At 42.3% G+C, this 16,759-nt stretch overlaps 1 protein-coding gene across 8 annotated transcripts in view; it reads right to left on the bottom strand.

Annotated features, from left to right (window-relative positions):
- RBFOX1 (RNA binding fox-1 homolog 1) overlaps positions 1-16,759 on the bottom strand; it is a 967,082-nt gene that overhangs the window by 496,708 nt on the left and 453,615 nt on the right. The window contains exon 2 of one of the 8 annotated variants that reach the window (XM_068244649.1): positions 10,564-10,660. The exons of the other annotated variants lie outside the window; for them this stretch is intronic. The gene's annotated coding sequence lies outside the window, so the exon portion shown is untranslated. The remainder of the gene's footprint in view (positions 1-10,563; positions 10,661-16,759) is intronic. 8 annotated transcript variants of the gene reach the window in all.

The following is a 16,759-nucleotide window of genomic DNA, read 5'->3' as shown; positions in this document are numbered from 1 at the left end:
AGCAAACCTGAAGTGAAAAGAAATTTATGATATAATGAATTGTATGTGTAGTACAGCTAAGAAATAAAACATTATTAGCAAAGAAAAGAGTCTCATGTTGGTTTCCAGTACATGAAGAAGTTAAAAAACTTCAGTTGTTATCTATGCAAAAGAGCTTCTCTGAGCTCTTCCAACTCGCTTGTTTTCTGAAGCACTTAAACAGCCAAGAAACAGTGAGAGACAGCTTGAGATAAGGTTTTACCGCAGGAAGGGTTAAAGGGTCATTATTTCTGCTTTGTTTTATAGCTTAACACTTAAAACTGCAACTGTGACAGAATGATGAAATGTTATTAAAGTGAATGGGTACCCTTGTAAAAATAAAAAAGTCAGATACTCACCTAAGGAGAGGGAAGGCTCGGTCGTAATGAGACTTCCCTCTCCTCTCCCGGTGCCCGGTCTCGCTCAGGATCCCCTGTAGCAGTATTCGACCAGTTCGGTCAAATACTGCCACTTCAGCCACCGAAGGGAGGTTTTGGAAGTCTCCGGAAGCACTCAGGTTCCCGAAAACGGGCCGCTCCCTACTGCGCATGCGCGAGTGCCCTCTATGACGCACTCGCGCGGGTCTATGACGCACTGGCGCGTATGGAGAAGCCCGTCTTCGGGAGCCCGAGTGCTCCCGAAGACTTCTGAAGTCCCCCGCGACGGGGGATTTGAATGGAGGATCCACCGGGCACCGGGAGAGGAGAGGGAAGGCTCATTAGGACCGAGCCTTCCCTCTCCTTAGGTGAGTATCTGACTTATTTTTTTAAAAATCGGTACCCATTGGCTTTAAAGAAAAAGCAATATAACTGAAAAATTATATGAGACTCTTTTCTTTGCTACTAATAGTCTATGCCTTATCCATACTTCACATACAATTCATTATATCATAAGTTGTTTTTTTTTCCGTTTCAGGTGTGCTTAAACATTTAAAGTGGCCATCCATGTATTACATTTCATTGACCACTTTCAAATACATCCTACTGTATATTACTAAGGTGAGTATGTTGATGTTCAGCTGAACAGAACAAGTCCCATGCAGATTTAGTATACATTATTGATTATGAAACCTTGCTTTTCAAATATTACATATCCCCATGCAGTCATTTTTGTCCTCTCTTGAAATTACCCCTTTTCATTTAGAGTATAATAAGAATAATTCCAAGATGCTTTTCCCCCTATATAAATGAATGCACTAGGCAATCAGGCAGTATATTATGCTATTTTCAAATAACAATAGCAAAGAATGTGTCTGTGCAGATTACTTGTCATTTTAGAAACCCACACACTTATTTCATACATTATGACATGATAGAGATATTTTTCACGTTCTTGAGGTGTTGCTATTACAGTCTTAATACAATGAATTAAACTATATAGGAATGCTCCGCACAACAATCTCAGGCAACATACATTCAGCTGGTGAAGGAAGAGTAAAAGCCATTCCACGGTAATGAAATAATTAAAATAGGCAAATGTAAAGTAGATGTCTCATATAGCAAATGACTGAGAGGAGGGAAAAGCATCCCTGATGAGAGGGAGGTAAACAAAGGCTTGCGCCTGGTAAACTGGTAACGTTATAATGCATGCATTATATTTATGTGCAATTCAGAAAGGTCATACTGTGTGGGATTGAAATAACCACTGCGCTGATACAATCAAATAATTTATAAAGCTATTCTCTTGTTAATATTCATTTCAGCATTAACCTGGCAATAGACAGAGGATCTGTTGGACTGAAACCTTTCCCATTAGTCTGAATTTATATTTATTTTATATTATAACCCCATAGAGGGATAAAATGAGCTTCTACGTAGATGAAAACATGAGAATGCCGGGGCGGCTGCAACGCGAACACATTTATTATTATTGAATTGAGCACTCGCTGTTGTCAGAATAAAAAGGTACGAGAAAATTCACCCCAGTATCACTACAATATGTTTTATAAGGTTCCCAGTAAATATCTGCAGTTATTGAATGCCAGTCTTGCCAGATAGTGATCACTGTTGTTTGCATAGCACAGTGCCACTTCTACTATCTAGTCCATGGAAGGCTGTGTAATTCAAGATACTTTTAAAAAGCTATGACCCGAACCACTATACTTCTACACTCCACAGCTATATGCTTATAGACCATTACTTTTTTTAAATAACTTAATAGTTACTTGAAGTGACATGATGAGATAAAAATGTGTATATGCAGTTTCAATCCTAATTGGAACTATTCTGTATTCTTTTATATATTTTCTCATTGTAAGGGTTAAAGAGAACCGCAGACGGGGATAATGGCAGTATTAATACTTACCTGGGACTTCCTGCAGCCCCATAAGGTCCGTGGGCTGGACTCCCTCGCTGTCCTCTCTTGCGGTTCCCGGGATTCTGGCCGGCCACGCTCTTCCATGCATGTGTGGCCCAGCTGTGTGTACACCTCCTGTCGCTCTCAAGTGCCCGGGAGCATTTTGCTCCTGTGTGTGCAGTAGTATTGCGCATGAACAGATCGCTCCCAGGTGCGGGAGTGCGGCTGGGGCATGCCCTGCATGCGCAGAAGCAGTGGCGTAGCAATGGAGGTTGCAACCGCATCGGGGGCCCTTGGACCAGAGGGGCCCCGAAGGACTCTCCCTCAACTACAGTATTAGCTCTCTATTGGTCCTGTGCTCATAATAATCATTTCTATAGATACTTTGAATAGTGGTAATCATTAACAAACTTCTCCCCATCCCCTTCTTGCACCTCTGACACTGTAGTTGCCATTGGCAGGTTTTGGTGCAACATATCAATTGTTATGTATAGAGTGCTTGACGGGCCTTAGTGTAAAGCTGGCATCAGGGCCCACAGCTCCTTAGCTACACCACTGCTTACAAGCTGACTACTGGCCACGACTGGCCAGAATACCAGGAGCAATTACAGTTGAACAGAGCCAACAGAAAGGACAGCGAGGGAGCCCAGGGACATCATGGGGCTGGAGGAAGTCCCAGGTAAGTATAAATACTGCTATTATCCCCATATCAGATATCCTTTAAGAATCCAGGGTTAAAAATGTCAGTTTCTTTGCAACCAAACTGCACTTAAACTGCATTAGCTCCTACTGATAACTAACTACAGCTGATAAAACTCTTATGTGACTAAGAAACATTTCTCAGTGTAAGGAACAAATACAAAAAATCAGTAGTTCAAGATACGTCAGTGTGGGAGCAGAAACGATGCCAAAAGACTGTCGTCATTCATTCACCTGAGACAGCAAGTTCAAACTTTCATTTTTAACTTTTGATGTAAAATAAGAACATGGAACTCCAGGAAAGTCTTATTTAGGATTAAGACTATAGATGCAATTGCTCGTTTCCTTGATTCATTTTCAATTGTTCAGATTTACTTTAAAGACTAACTAAACTGAAAATGGAACAGAACAAATTTGGAAAGAAATCAAGTTCTTTATTATAAATTGTAGCTATTACCTCGGGTAATTACCTTTTCAAATTGAAAAATGATTTGTGTAGCTTTGCTTGTCCCAGCTGTGCAGCTATCCATGCAAGCTTATGAAGTCTAGACCCTCTTATTTCCAGCTAGGAAGCCTAGCAGGGATCTTGAAATTGAAAATAACTGCTTTTTGTAAGCGACAAAGTCCCACCTCCTCATGTGGACACCAAGTTTATACTGTAATGCTGGGAGTCTGGAAAATGTACTTAGGTTTCTAAATGTTCTTTGGGCTAGCTTACATCTGAAAAAAAAAAAAATTTTCTTATTAGTGTTGATGTAGGAATTCGGGTTGTTGAAATTCAGAATCCCAATTCGCCCCTCACTACACTTCAGCACTCAGCCAATTGGACAGGGTCAGGAGAGGTTCACTTATTTGCGCTTTGCATGATTCACATGAAGAGCTGAAGAGCAACGGGAGGCACAAATAAGTGAATCCTTCCACCCTGTCCACTTATCCCGGAATTTGAACACCAACACTATTGCTTATATGTTTTTACATATCTTTTCTGCGGATGACTCTGATGCTCAGTGTGCTATGAGCTGGGGACAGCTGGAGCCCTGTCAATCGCATGACATCGTTTTGATAAAAGATGCACAGTAGCAGCTCTTGAGTGTGCACAGCTATGAAATAACAGAGCATCATATTTAAGATGAATTAATAAAGGAAGGAAGGTTCAGTTGTTTGTTATAATAATTCACCTTCAGGAGCTGGGAGCATTTGTTATCAGCATGAAGTCTTGCACCTGACAGGGCAGCAGCTGTCAGTTCAAGTAAAGCTGAATAGGGCCTAAACACTATTCTTTCATAATTAGGCCTGCACAGTTATAATAACTGCAAAATTATCATTCCAATTCTCCTATAGGGTGATTTCTTACTGAACAAGCTTAACAATGTTATCCCTTATATTGATAAGTGTCCATCGACACCATAAAGGTATTTTTTAATGTGAATTTGATGAAAGCTATTTGTATTGACTGTGTGTGTCCATAACAAAGCCAACATAAACCGTGAAGACACCTGTACACATTAACCTTTTATTTTGGCTTTCAACTGGAAAAGAGTTAGAACTTTTTTTATATGTCTATATTATTACCACTTAAAGAGACACTGAAGCAAAAAAAAAATATGATATTATGATTTGTATGTGTAGTACAGCTAAGAAATAAAACATTAAGATCAGATACATCAGTCTAATTGTTTCCAGTGCAGGAAGAGTTGAGAAACTCCAGTTGTTATCTCTATGCAAACAAGCCATTAAGCTCTCCGACTAAAGGTAGCCATACACTGGTCGATTTGCCATTAGATCGACCAGCTGACAGATCCCTATCTGATCGAATCTGATCAGAGAGGGATTGTATGGCTGCCTTTACTGCAAACAGATTGTGAATCGATTTCAGCCTGAAACCGATCACAATCTGTGGAGCCGCCGCTGCCGCCTGTCCCCCCCCCCCCCCTGCATACATTACCTGAAGCTGGCTCCGGGTTCTCTTCTCCGCGCTGCACCCCACACCGCATCCCAGCATACACTGTGTCACTCCGTGACCAGGAAGTTCAAATAGAGCGCCCTCTATTTGAACTTCCTGGTCACTGGAGTGACACAGGAAGTTAATGTACGCTGGGATGAAAGCAAGAGAGAAGCGCGGAGAAGATGCTGAGAAGACGCGGAGAAGATGCCCGGGAGCCAGCGTCAGGTAATGTATAACTGTATCGGATCGGCCGCTGCTAGCGACGCGCTCCCTACCCGCGGGTGATCGACGGAAGTAACCCGCATGGCGCGATTGACGGACCGATCCGATTTCGGGAGGAAATTGGATCGGCTGGTTGCATTTAGCGCAAATGATTGGCAGCAGATTCGATCCCAGTGACTGAATCTGCTGTCGAATCGGCGGCAAATCGAGCCAGTGTATGGCCAGCTTAAGTCTTAGTCGTGGAGAGGGCTGTTATCTGACTTTATTATCTCAACTGTAAGTGAACTGTTTACTTTTTCTCTGCTAGAGGAGAGGTCATTACTTCACAGACTGCTCTGAAAGAATCATTTTGAATGCTGAGTCTTGTGTAATCTGCACATATTATAGAATGATGCAATGTTAGAAAAAACACAATATACCTGAAAATAAAAGTATGAGAATATTTTCTTTGCTGCTAATCTTCTAGTAATTATTCATAGTACACAACCAATTCACTATATCATATTTTTTTTTCGCTTCAGTGTCTCTTTAAGAGAAAATTTCCTCCTGACCTGGACAGTAGTTGTATTTGTTCATCCTTTTCAATATCTCAACAGAGATAGAGACAATACAACATTTTTCTGCGGCCCCAATTGTGCCATTACCAAGTTTTAGCAATGTAAAGGTCTGCCAAGGCTCCACGTTTCTGCACATTGTCATTTTAAATAATGTAGATGGGAAGAAGAGAAGGGTCAGAGGTATATAAACTTTTACAAATTTCCCACAGTGGAATGTCCAACAAATCACCTCCCTCTGCTTATATCATGTGGGTAGACAATGTAAGGAGGCATTTGGTCTCCTTGGAATACTAGACAGGATGTCTAGTAGAGAAGAAGTAGCCAAACAGGTAAACTGGGTGCCAGCGGTAGTGCAATAAAATGGGTGCCACATAGACCACAATGTTACTTGCGGCTATAGTGGGGTTCACTGTGTAATTTGGGACCCGCCAGTGCCCCATAAAAACCATAATAGGTGGTACCAGTGGCAAATACATAATGTAATTGAGATAGCAGTGAAGAGAAGTATTTTGCAGCGAAAAGCAGTGGAGGGGTGGGTAAGTGTTAGGCTTCGGTAGAGGAGGGCTCTTGCAACAATAGGGTTAGGTTTAGGGATAAATATCAGCGACGATTGCGACAGGGGTCTGATTAGGGTTAGGCATGGGTTGAGGAGGACTCATGTGAGAAGAGAGTTAGGTTAAGTCATAGTGAAATATTGGTGAAAAGTACCAATATTTTACTATTGGAATTAGCCACTGCCCAATAGTAGAGTATTGGTAATTTTACCAATATTCTACTTTCAGCTTTCCCTGGCACCCACATAACCCCGGAATCTTTTTTAAATGTACGCAGGAAGTAGGCCCAATCACTACATGTAAGGGTATTAAGACTGCCTTATGTCCAGCTTAAAGCCTCATACACATATAGGAGGAGTGATGTACACTAGAGTATGGATCGGTAATTGATCTCACAGGGAGCCTGTACAGACACGTTTCTAGCCTACAGGCTACTGATGTGTCTGCTTCTATGGAGAGGAGATGCATAACACACAACCGGCAGACACGGTGAGTGGGTAGAACAATGAATTTGGGGGTCCCCTAGGCAACTGATGTTGCTAAAGATATGGTATCTATAAGTCTCTCTGCTCCAAGGTAATTCATATATAAATGGGTGTCCTGAATAATGTATTATGTTCTACTATATGCCATTATGCATTCTCTTTAATTCAAATGCAGTAATGCAAAGAAACATACTAGCATAATATGAGAAAGACAAGTGGGTATCAGGAATGCAGAGCACCATAACTGATCTGTGACCAAGCATGGCAAACATGTGATACATTCATAAGATCAACCCCTTCACTACCAGCACTAGTGATGGCCTAAATGGTTCGCACGCGAACTTATTCGCGCGAACATCGCTGGTTCGCGTTTACGATCGAACGCGAACTTTATGCGAGTTCAACCCGCCTCCTATACTACATCATTGGGCTAAACTTTGACCCTCTACATCACAGTCAGCAGACACATGGTAGCCAATCAGGCTACACTCTCTCCTGGAGCCCCCCCCCCCCCCCCCGCCAGCAGCGTCGGCCATGTTCTCACTCTGTGTGCTGCTGTATTAGTGAGAGAAGGGAGAGACATTGGAGAGATAGGGAAAGCGATAGTTAGGAGGTCTGTTAGCTTGCCCCTTGCTGATATTTGCTGCTAAAAAGCAACCCAAAACAGCTATTTTGAGAGCTAATGTTATTGTGATGTGGTTTTTTTTTGTGTGTGGCCCACTGACACTTGTATATACAGCGCAACTGGCTCTTGCTAGTTGCTATACTGTTACAGGCCCAGCACATTCAGTGCCTACCTTTTCACTGCACCTGTGTGTGTGAGAGCTGCACTTTTGTAATACCAGTCAAAGCATACCTGTTCACCGCACCTGCGTGGCAGCACACAGTTTTATATACTAGTCACTGCATACCTGTTTACAGTACCTGTGTGTGTGACAGCTGCACATTGTATTGATACCAGTCCGTGCATACTTGTTCACTGCACCTGCATGACAGCATGCAGTTTTATATACCAGTCACTGCATACCTGTTTACAGTACCTGTGTGTGTGACAGCCACATATTGTATTGATACCAGTCCGTGCATACCTATTCACTGCACCTGTGTGACAGCACACAGTTTGATATATCAGTCACTGCATACCTGTTCACTGTACTTGTGTGACTGCACATTGTATTAGTTAAGTCAGTGCATACCTTTTACTTCATCCCCCCCCCCCCCAATATGGACAAAACAGGCAGAGCCAGAGGCAGGCCACCAGGCAGGTCTGTTCGAGGTCGTGCTGTCGTGATTTTGTGTGGCCCTGGACCAATGTACAGTGTTCAGAAGAAGGCACGTGCCATCAACCCCCAAGATTGTCAGGACGTAGTTGACTATTTAACACAGAACACCTCATCTTCCTCAGCTTCCGCATGGAATCGTGACATATCTTCCTCCTCCTGCTCTGATTCTGGCACCCCACTTAACACTTAGTCGGCAGACACCAAAGTGCCATCATCCCAGGGCTCAGCGGTGTGGAAATTTTTGTGTGTGTCTGCCTCAGATGAGAGCAATGCCATCTGTACTCTCTGCCACCAAAAATTGAGCCATGGAAAGACCAAGACCCACGTAGGGACAACTTCCTTATGAAGGCACATGATGACAAAGCACAAACTACAATGGGATGACCACCTGAGGAAAAGCAGCACATAAAAGCAAAGCCACACACCGCAGTGGGAGATACCAGGCCACAATTATTTCTCAAAAAAGGCGATACCCAAACTGTACTGTGATGTTGAAAGGCAAGTGGTGTCATCTCTGGCACACAGCGTTGGGTCAAGGGTCCATCTGACCACGTGGTCTGCAAAGCACGGCCAGGCCTGCCCGAAGACTAAGTCAGTCCCCACACACAGCATCTCTACCTGCACGCCGTGTGACTGCCTGCCCCAAAACTAAATTGATCCTGACTCCCCAGTCCCCACACAGCATCTCTGCCTGCAGGCCGCTTGACTGCCTGTTCCGCCACCACCATCAGGGTCCATGACTCCATGTGGATTCCTGAGCTAGCGGCCACTAACAAAAACAATTATCATTTTTTCTGGTGTACATGCCTGCCTAATTTTTCTGTCTGCACTGCAGCTGCAACAACAAAACAAAAGGCATGTGCATGTGTCAATTCCCCTTCGTGATCGTTACCTTGCCGCGGTGAAGGGGCTTGCGCATCACAATGAAGCAATGACCGCGGCTATATGAGTGTGTTGGGAGACATACCCAAGATAATAAGGTTGTTGCTTCATTGTGAACAGACTAAATTCGATTAGCTGGACAGTCACTGTTGTTCTGTCATTGAGCTACCTTAGCCCGGCGACCATATGGGCTTGAAAAAAATGCCGTTGCCTGCACTCTCGCCATGGTGCGCAGTAGTCCAGCACTGCCATCACTACACAAACAGCTGTTTGCGGTGCGTTACACAGTGAGTTTGGTCTGTCAGTGTGAAGCAATACACTAATTACACTACCTGATTGATGTATACACATGCAAGATGTTTTAAAGCACTTTATGCCTCCAATGTAGCATTGCAATGTGATTTCTGCCCTTAAAACGCTGCTGTACGTCAACTCCTTATTTTTCCCCGGGACTTTTAGCGTGTATCCCACTCCGCCATGTCCCCCTCCAGGTGTTAGACCCCTTGAAACATCTTTTCCATCGCTTTTGTGGCCAGCATAAGTGTTTCTAGTTTTCAAAGTTCGCCTCCCCATTGAAGTCTATTGCGGTTTGCAAAGTTTGCGTGAACCAAACTTTTGCGGAAGTTCGTGTTCAAGGTTCGCAAACCTAAAATCAAAGGTTGGAGCCATCTCTAACTAGCACTCACTTGTCTCGCTATGATTTCCCTAGTCTAGTATTACAGTACATTTACATTGTTACATTGTTTAAAATAAAGAACAATAGATATCATGGCTGGTGCCATGCTTCTATTTATTCATGAGTAGCTTATGTGTCACAAAGCCTAAGTATATGTAGGGAAGAGTTTAGATGCATTTACAGAACATTTACAGTGTGTTTATGCAAACTACCATTAAAGGACAAATGTAATGAAAGGGATGTGGACAGTGGCATAGCAATAGGGATTGCAGAGGTAGTGACCGGATCGGGGCCCTCGGGTCAGAGGGGCCCCGAGGGGCCTTCTCTCAAGCACAATATTAGCTTTCTATTGGCCCTGTGTTGGTAATAATAATCACTTCTATAGATGCTTTAAATAGTAATAATCATCAACAAACTGTTTTCCATCCCCTACTTGCACATCTGATACTGATGTTGTCCTTTGCAGGTTTTGGTGCGCCATATAAATTGTTATGTATGGAGTGCGTGAGGGGCCCCATGTAAAACTTGCACAGGGGCCCATAGCTTCTTAGCTATGCCACTGGATGCAGAGGCTGCTATATTTATTACCGTTTAAGCAACACCAGTTGCCTGGCTGTCCTGCTGAGCCTCTGCCTCTAATACTTTTAACCATAGACCCTGAACAAGCATGTAGCAGATCAGGTGTTTCTGACATTATTGTCAGACCTGACAAGATTAGCCACATGCTTGTTTCTGGTGTGATTCAGGCACTACTGCAGCCAAATAGATCAGTGGGGCTACCAAGCAACTGGCATTGTTTAAAAGGAAATAAATATGGCAGCCTCTGTATTCTTCTCACTTCAGTTGTCCTTTAAATGTGATCAAATGGCTTAATTTCAAAAGACAGGAACATTCTGATACCACAAAAATAAATACCCCTCATTGCTGCTATACAACGTCTGTAGTACCTTGACAACCAAATTCAGCGGATATCCTTACACTATCTTGTATGTTTTGCAAACTGAATAAATCCAGTAACAGTTCTTCCTGTGAAACCGGACGTCTCTGCATTCATTAGAAGAAAAACAATCTTTCAGTATAAGGACATACATGGTTAACTTGGATATTTTCACTTTATTACAGTGTTTCCAGTTCCATTCACATTTAATATGCAAACAGACAGAGCAGCTAGGAAATCCTTTCACATTCTTTTACACATCTAAAGTGATGACTGCTCATATACAGGCCTTGCAGGGGAGTGCTGTGATTGGCAGTGAGACATTAATTATCATGTAGTGTCATGGAATGTCAGAACAAGTGACATCTTCACAAGACAGCAAAAATACAAGATTGGTTAAGCCTTTAAATAAGCTAGACTTTCATTCCAGGCCTTGTACGATTTAATAATATATAAATATATATATATATATATATATATATATATATACATAGTAAACATAATATATGCGACGCTTAAGTGTCAAACTATATGTGCAGCTAAACATAACATATGTGATGCAAATGCAAAAGTGTCAAACTGTATATGAAGTTAAGCCTTAATAGCAAAAAGAAGAGCAGTATAGTATTTATATACCGCTGACATCTTCTGCAGTGCTTTACAGAGTATATACACTTGTCACTAACTGTCCCTCAGAGGAGCTCACAATCTAATCCTTAGGCATATGTTGTCAATCGTAGTCTACAGCCAATTTTTTGGGGAGGCCGATTAACTTATGTGTATGGTTTTGGGATGTGGGAGAAAACTGGAGTACTCGGAGGAAACCCACATAGACATGAGGAGAAGAACATACAAAAACCATGCAGATAGTGCCCTGCCTAGAATTCAGGGACCCAGCATTGCAAGGTGAGAGAGCTAACCACTGTCACTCTGCCACCCGCAATATCTATCATACACTGTATAGTATGTGTGCAGCACTGTGCACTATTCAACAAAATAAACATGTTAGATTAATAGCTAATAAATAGATAATTATTTAAAAAATAATTAATAAATACATTATAGCACTCATTTGGTACAAATATATTTAGCCTTTTTTTGTTTTTTAACAAGTCTGATTAAGTTCAGGTGGTTTTTAAAACACAGAGATATCAGTGGTACCTGACCTGCCACAATTTATAGGCCTAATGTCTGCTTTGGTGTCACAGGGAATTAAAGATTTCTGCCAAGGTTCTGTTCGGACCCCTTGGTTTGCTATCACATACATGGAGCCAGGGGTGGGCCGAGGCAGAGGCGAGAGAGGCTCCGGCCTCAGGGTGCAGTGCAGGAGGGGGGCGCACAACTCACTCAGCTATCATTCCCCTATTGTGTTTGAAACAGAGAGAAATAAGAAAAGGGGATACATGGCAGTGACTGCAAGCCAGATAACTAGATAATAAGGTTTTGGGGGCCCTGGAAAGCCTCTTAGTCTAATAGCAATCAGTGTGTGACGGCTGGGGTAAGATGGATGTGGGGGCGTACTTTTGTGTCTCAGCCTTGGGTGCTGGAGGACCTTGTCCCAGCACTGCTGGGGCCTTTACTAAGGAAGATGCCCACTGATAACCAGTGCAAATGAGATATTTTGCAGGGGTATTTGGATCACTATAGCAGGAGTGAAGGTTTGTACTGGTGCCTAGACCTCCAGTGTTAGTAAAAATACATTGTCCTTGTTAACCCCCTGAATATATACTAAGGAGAAAATTCCCTTTACTCTTGTAACCATTAACATTTCTCACTGACAATTATCACACTGCACTGTCTGACATTCCCATGCATGCCTTGCCATTCACCGTGGAACCACGGCGCATGGTTGCCGACAAATTCCGGCAAATGCTTGCTTTGTGATTGTGAGTGGAGATTCCAACAACGTCGGGAAGAATCACACGTAAAGGCAAGTGCTGTGTCTTGCAATGACACTTGCATTTCTCAAATTGTGCAAGTGAGGAAGGAGCTTTGAGGGGTTATTTACATTCAACACTCTTTCAACAGTTTCTTTACGTAGTCTCTCAAAATTCAAAGAAGCAGCATCATTAAATAAGATTGTACAAGGTGAATTGCATGGTGTATGACCATCATATCAACACTGCTAGCAATATTTGAACTTTGAATCCCTGAATGGAAAACGTACAGCGAAATGTGTTTTGATTCCAAGGTGAGTGAGCACAGAACCAACTGCAATAAATGGTGTTGGCTGTAGTAGCTAACCAGAAATCAGATATTAACTAGTCATTGTGTATGCATAGTTGTATACAAGTATGATATGATATTTGTATGCTCAGTCCTCCAACTTGGCATACAGTTGTAGTTCCCAACACGAATATTATTGAATTACAGAACTTAAAAGGCAATGGAAAAGTCTGTGCTCTGATCGAAAGTATGGGCTTCCTCGAGAATAATGAATTATTCTGTGTGAAGAAAAGTTGGATAGGCTCTCTTGTTATTTACTAAGAAATAACATTTTTCATTTTTTTGTGAGCAATGTAAGACTAAAAAAAATTCTACCATAAATCAATCAACAAAAATGTATTATTGTATTGTATTACTATTTTGTTATTGGCAAACATATTGATTTAAGCTTGACTTTCTCTACACTTCCTCTCTAAAAAGAGAAAATGAAAGAATAAGAAAGCAACAAAGGCACACAAAACATGCACGCCACTCTCTCTTTTTGATCAACGGTAAAATTGTAGCCTGTGTTACATCATACAGACTCTGTAATGTAGCAGTACAAGATTTCCCACTAGGCAAAGTAGACAGGTGCCTACAGGCTCCAGTTCTACTGTTTTTCAATGTGTGACTATTTTTCCTTTCTCTCTCACCTTCAGGCTTTTCAGCAATCCCCAAAATGTGTTCCAGTTTCCCAGTCCCTTATATGGTGACACTTTTCTCAATATCCTCCCAAAATGATTTCTAGTTACTCAGTACAATATCCTGGCTTTCCAATACCCCCCTAAATGAGTATATTTACTAAACTGTGGTAGCCAAGTCTCAAACACGATGAGTAGAGCGTAATGCCTTGCATGTATTGCATTATATTCTACTATTATGTAGTACGACTTTACACTCTGTATTCTGCTTATTCTGTATTCTGTTAAGTTAATACACCTAAAAATGGCTCTCACTACCTCTGTATCATATTCTGGTTTTCTAATGTCCCTAAAACCTTACCCTAATCCCATTACTTCTCCAAATATGTGTCCTTCCTTCCCTGTGCTTAATTTGGGTTCTGAGGCATAACTACATGGGAGTAGCCCCTGTGACCGCAGGGGGGCCCAGAGTTGTAAGGGGGCCCCAACTATTACTTCATTCTCTCCAATGATGGGGTCCATCCTTCAGATCAGGTGTTTTTGTGGCTACACTTGTTATCGGTGTGAAGATGATGTCTACAGTGTTGTATGACCTCTGCAGGGTGGGCTCCCTGGTTGTGAGGGTCAAAAGGGGATGCAAGGGGAAGGGTGTAAGCATGGGGGGGGGGGGGGGGCAATCAAAGTTTTCCTGGGGGGGGGGCATAAATCGTAGTTACGCCAATGTTTGGGTTCTATAGTAGATAGCACTAAGACATTAGGGCATGTGTTATTATGGGGGACATTAATATGTCTGTATGTATTACATAGAGGACACAATAGCTGCACTTGTTATATGGCAGAGCACAAGGTGGCTGCACTTGTTATATGGGAGTCACAGGTCACACTTACTGAGTTATGGACATAGGATATATGCACTCATTGTATGATGGACATAAGATGACTGCATTTGTTTTATGAGAGACATGATACTTTTCTGGGGCATATTCAATGGCTATGCATATAATGGCCTTTTTATGGCACTATTAACTCTTTATCTTAAAACTGCATACTATCAAAATGAATAGAGCAAGACTTCGGCCAGCTGTTGATGGGTGGGGTTTAACATGCTGAGCCTTCAGTCTGTATGTTCTATGAAGGTAAATCTGGCCCTGCCAATAATATAATTATAAAGCATTATTGATTTGGACCCTTACAGAGTTAGCCTGCCTCTTATTATTTACACCTCATCAGCTTTTAATTACCAGCAATATATCTCAACATCTATGCAGTGGCAGCAACCTGCTTGTCACAGCTATCACTGTGTACCAAAACTTTACTCACATATTTGTAATCTGATGTATATCTGTGATCTGTTATCTGCACATCAGCTCTGATCAGTGACCTGTAATCTGCCCCATGCCTGTCAGCACCCAGATCACTGATCAGACTTGTGGAGCAGATAACAAATCACAGATGTGCGAGTTAGATCTCAGTTATTCCATTTTTATCAGAGTGCAGCAGAAATCCATTGAACTGCTAATCTGTACAGATTTTCAGTGTTCAGTTCAGTGCTAAACTGTACGACTGACCCATCTCCTGAGTGGCCTGCCTGATTTATGAAGAGATTTAAGATAACCCATAGGTTTACAGATAGGGAATGATGCAAGAAAGCATTTCTGTAATATGAAAACCTGCTTTACAGCAATGTCTCCTATTTGAAAGACATATAACAGGTTGGTTTGATTTTGGATGTCAGCTTCTGCAAAATCATTAAAACATGCTTACAATGAACTTTTTAGTGCTTTATTCATTTTAGCACGAGGCTGACTAATGAAAGTAGCATATTATATATTGTTTTTTAAATAGCTCTTAAAGGACAACTGTAGCGAGGCTGCCATGTTTTTTTTTCCTTTTGTGCAATACCAGTTGCCTAGCTGTCCTGTTGATCCTCTGTCTCTGATACTTTTAGCCATAGACCCTGAACAAGCATGCAGCAGATCTTGTGTTTCCGACATTAATGTTGGAACTGACAAAACTAGCTGCATGCTTGTTTCTGGTGTTATTCAGACATTACTACATCCAAATAGATCAGCAGGGCCGCCAGGCAACTGGTATTGCTTAAGGGGGAATAAATATGGCAGCTTCTATAAACCTCTCCCTACAGTTGTCCTTTAACTCATACATTTCTTGTTATTCTGTCTGTGACTACCTATTGCTAAGGCAGCCTTATATATACATAGCCGTACAAGGAAATACAGCATATGCCTGGCACAGAACATTTATATTGACTTTTCTCGTGGTCAAAGTGCCAGAGCTGCAGCCACTAGGCCGCTCTCTATAGGCAGTAGCAGTGTTAGGGAATGTTGCCTTCTTGTCTGCTGTGTCAGAGGCAGAGCCCTTAACCAGTACACTATCCAGCCACTGCTGATGCCCGTGCAGCAAATCTAGCCATAGGCAGCTAAGGTTCTGATGCAGTGCGGCATTTCCATACCGGAAAAAGTCTGATTTAGCATGTTTCTATAGCAATGCCCAAATTTTATTGCAGTACAGAGCTTTGCATAATGTCACAGTGATTGGGCATTGCTATGGAAATGTGCATGCTGGCAAATGGTGGGGAATGTTTCAGCATGCATGTGCTGATCTTGGCCACATGCAAGAGAAGGGCAAGGAAGTAGGAATGTGTGAGTGAACAGTCCTCACTGAGATGAATCAAGATGTAATGGGGCCCTTGGCAAGGTCATAGATTTGGGGCCCTCGTGTAGTCCTTTTGGTAAGCTGAAGTGGCGAGAGGTCAAAGAAGGTATCAGGTGAGCTCCTTGACACCAACTAGGCCCCAAGCATCTGCTTAGGTTGCCTGGCAGAGGATTCTGTTCTGAGCCCTCACCTCTGTCTACATTGTACTGTGGACATGGCTGCACCAGCAAGACAGAAGGAGGATCCAGACTATGAATAATGTGGTAACTTCACAGCTATTTGCACATCTGAGGTCTGCACTGAAAAGAGCACAGGAGGTTCTTACCAGGGATGAGCAGAAACTACGCCAGTGCGAATTTTCGCATCGTAGTTCGTAGGCTAAGTCTCAAAACTACGCGTACGATTTTACACGTAGCGAAGTACCGTTAGGCGTAGTTTACGCCCCTACGTGTATTTCTCATGTGTATTGCGAAGTAAACTATGAATGCGTTATTTGCGGCTATTTTTCCGCGTACGATTGTATGCATACAAAATTACGCATTGGAAAGGGGAATGTACGCATAGAAGAGTTACTGGTACAAGCATTTTGCAGGGGAATTCATAGGTAAATTTTTATGCATAATGGTATAAGCGTCCGCATGAACTACGCTACGCACTACGCGTAATTGCGTATTTTAACGTGTAGTC

The sequence above is a fragment of the Hyperolius riggenbachi genome, chromosome 7, assembly GCF_040937935.1.
Source record: "Hyperolius riggenbachi isolate aHypRig1 chromosome 7, aHypRig1.pri, whole genome shotgun sequence".
NCBI classification, from domain to species: Eukaryota; Metazoa; Chordata; class Amphibia; order Anura; family Hyperoliidae; genus Hyperolius; species Hyperolius riggenbachi.
Note: the sequence above shows the minus strand (reverse complement) of the source record. Positions and strands in the feature narration are given on the sequence as shown.